At 39.6% G+C, this 3830-nt stretch overlaps 1 pseudogene; it reads left to right on the plus strand.

Annotated features, from left to right (window-relative positions):
* The window catches only part of LOC103609667, a 9144-nt pseudogene extending 7941 nt beyond the window's left edge, over nucleotides 1–1203 (plus strand).
* Nucleotides 1204–3830: the final 2627 nt, after the last annotated feature.

A 3830-nucleotide genomic window follows, 5' to 3' on the forward strand; every position in this document is an offset into this window, starting at 1 on the left:
TGGAAAAAGAACAGTCTTTTTCTTTATGATTTAGTGGTGACCCATGCTCTGGAGTGGCCCACCCTAACTTCACAGTGGCTTCCAGATGTAACCAGACAAGAGGAAAAAGATTTCAGCATTCATTCATTGTCCTGAGGACACACGAGGATGAACACAACCACCTTATGACAGCCAGTGCGCAGCTCCCTAACAATGATGCTCAGTTTGATGTGTCCCACTACAACAGTGAGAAAGGAGAATTTGGAGGTTTGGGGTTGGTTAGTGGAGAAACTGAAATAGAAATCAAGATCAACTATGAAAGAGAAGTAAACAGGGCCCGTCACATTCCCCAGAGCCCTCACATCATTGCAACGGAGGCTCCATCCAGTGATGTTCTTGTTTTCGACTATACAAAACGTCCTTCTAAGCTAGACTCTTCTAGAAAGTGCAACCCAAACTTGGGTCTTCGTGGACATCAGAGGGAAGGCTATGGGCTTTCTCGGAGCCCAAATCTCAGTGGGCAGTTAGTGCTTCAGATGACCATACCACCTGCCTATGGGTCATCAGTGCCATTCCAAAGGAAGGAAGAGTGGTGGATGTGAAGAACATCTTTACAGGGCGCACAGCAGTAGTAGATGTTCCCTGTCATCTGCTCCGCAAGTCTCTGTTTGGGTCAGTTGCTGATGATCAGAAATTTGTGATTTGGGATACTCATTCAAACGGTACTTCCAAATCAAGCCATCAGTTGATGCTCACACTGCTGAAGTGAACTGCTTATCTTTCAATCTTTGTAGTGAGTTCATTCTTGCCACAGGATCAGCTGACAAGACTGTTGACTTGTGGGATCTGAAAAATCTGAAACTTAAGTTGCATTCCTTTGAATCACATAAGGACGAAACATACCAGGTTCAGTGGTCACCTCACAATGAGACTATTTTGGCTTCCAGTGGCACTGATCTCAGACTGAATGTCTGAGATTTAAGTAAAATTGGAGAGGAACAACCCTCAGAAGATGCACAAGATGGGCCACCAGAGTTGTTCATGGTGGTCAGACTGCCAAGATAATCTGATTTCTCCTGGAATCCCTATGAACCTTGGGTAGTTTGTTCTGTATCTGAAGACAATGCCATGCAGGCGTGGCAATTGGCAGAGAACACTTATAGTGATGATACTAAGGAGGATGACACTGAAGGAAATGTGGATCCAGAAGGACAAGGGTCCTGATATGTCTGCACTTCTCATGATTTTAGACTCCCCTTTTTCCCCCTCTCAACCCTGAGTTTAATTCAACACTAGTTTTGAGACACAGAGACTTCGTTTGGCTATCCTTTCATAATAGGTACCACTGATAATGCTATTAACCCAAACACTGGGTGTGTTCTAAATATTAACCTGAAGGACTTGATTCAGCAAAGCCAGGCTTACATTTAAATTTTCTTCAGGAATTTTCTAGTAACAAACCCAGGTCTAAAGTAGCCACATTTCTTGGAGAATATTATGTGTGGTTATTTTTCTTCTTATGCTACATGCCCAAGTTTTTCAGACTCATTTAAGTGGAGGCAGAGTGAGTAAGGAATAGAAGCAACTGAATCGTGTGAGCCATGAAGTATAAATACTGCACGATACCACTTTTATTCAGGAAATACAGAACATTCAAGTCGCATGGATTCCTATTCTAATATCTTCACACTCAACTTTCCAGGATGCACATTTTCCTGTACAGACCAGTCTCTTCCTGATTTCTTCAGTTAGTTCAAAACTACATGTACCTTTTTCCCCACGTATTTTGCTCATTAGTGTATTTCTTGAGCTGTTTCATATTTTTTCTTTCCTTTCCTTTCTTGAAATGGTTTTTGATTTTGTTTTTTTAAACTTGGGACCACCAAGTTGTAAAGACATATGCTTTTAGCTGACAGTTATATCACAAATAGACTGTCAGGTTGAGAAGAATGAATTGATAGCTTGTATTTGTCTTTAAAATTAAATTAATCCTTGGCAAGTGTGGCTTTTTTATTCAGGAGTTAGTCCTTGCCCACTAGTTTGATGCCATCTGCTTTTTGGGTGACCTGTCTCACCAGCAGGACTGTTACTCTCCATGACTAACTGTGTAAGTGCTTAAAATGGAAGAAATGCTTTTCTACACAAAATATAATGAAAGTCATAGGGTGAAATGCTTATTAAAAAAAGAGAAGTGAAAATAAGTATACCACTGAAGACATGGAATGAACATTAACGAAATAAGATAAAGTGCAGGAGAAAGAAGAAATGAGGAATCTCAAAGCAAACATCAAGTAACTAGAAAATAGAGATATGGTAGAACTAAGATGACAAAATATCAAAAACAAACCCATGAAAGTGATGGAAGGCTGCGTTTACTTCTGGCTATGAGGACCCAGATGAAAACAGAACAATCCTGCCACCAATAACCATTAGAAAATGTGGATAATATACAACAAAAGTATGCTTGAAGGCATCAGAGAGAAATCAATACAGCCAAGATTTGAGGAAATAAAATCCCCCAAATAGGGGATGCTAAATGACATGCACAACGTGCAATGATTCTACATCATTTTCCCTTGAAAACATTTACCATTCTTAAGGGCTGCTGGATGACAGTCCAGAAGTTAGCAGAAAGCAGTACTGACACATGGGGCAGGTGAGACAACACCTGGGGATCAGAGTTATTGGTGGAATGTGGAGAGTGAAGTACAAAGAAGTGAGTCAAAAAAAAAAATCTAAGCTACATTTCCTTCAAAATATTCAATGATCCTTGGGTAGAGAAGACTCCTACAGCCAGACATCCTTCAGTTCTGGATATGCAAAACCTGGAGTTCAGATTCTGGGGAGGAAGAGGAGGTCTTGTAAATAACCCAGGGGTTATATATATCTTGCATTCGAGTAATATGAAATAAAGAAGCCCTAAAAAGGCAAAAACTTGGTCTACAATTAACCAAACTCTATAAGAATTAAAGTAAATTGCCTACCTGAAGCTAAAAAAGATTCTGTCATGGGGAGAATTTCACCCTGAACATCTACAATTTCTCATACACAATTTCCAACACTCAATATAAAATAACCAAGCACAGCAATAAACAGAACCAAGAGGAGAACAGACAAACTAATTTATACTCAACCCAGATATTAAAATTACTGGATACACATTTTTTAAAACTCTGGTAAACATGTTCATGAAAATAGAGAACAAAATGGAGAGAGTTTTATCAGAGGACAAAAATTGATGAAAAATAACCAAATGGTAATACTAGAACTGAAAAAAATGAAATAACTGAATAAAAACTTAATTAACAGACTTAGCCGACTGGACATAGTTGAAGAGAGTTGGTGAACTGAAAGAGAAGTCAGTAAATACAATCCAGGTTTAAACAAAATGAGGGATTAAAGCATAGGAAACAAACAAAAGAGTAAAGGGACATGGTGAAAATTTCTCATATATATGTAACTGATGGTCTAGATGTAGAAGAGAGGGAATGAAGCAAAAAGCAATATTTTAGGAGGTAATGGTCGAGACTTCTGCTACTACACGTAATGCAGTAACTGGTACTAGACTCACTCACTGCTAAAAACAACCATAAGATGAAGGGGGGGAGTATAAAAGAAAGTAAACTCTAGCTGTGAGCCCATAATTGCCCCACTTTTCTGCCTGAGGACAGATTCCTGAACCTGGTGCAAAAGCTGAAATCTAAGCAAAGCATGATAGATAAGATGTATGGGGGACACACAGATCAGAATTCAGGGCACACAGCAGACACAGGTGTGAGAGGAGAAAAAGGTGCAAGGGGGTGAGAAAAAGTCTGTGCAAGGGTCACCACAAGTCTTTTGCTTAGGGCTGG

This window comes from Galeopterus variegatus, unplaced genomic scaffold (genome assembly GCF_000696425.1).
Source record: "Galeopterus variegatus unplaced genomic scaffold, G_variegatus-3.0.2 Scaffold9915, whole genome shotgun sequence".
In the NCBI taxonomy this organism is placed as follows: Eukaryota; Metazoa; Chordata; class Mammalia; order Dermoptera; family Cynocephalidae; genus Galeopterus; species Galeopterus variegatus.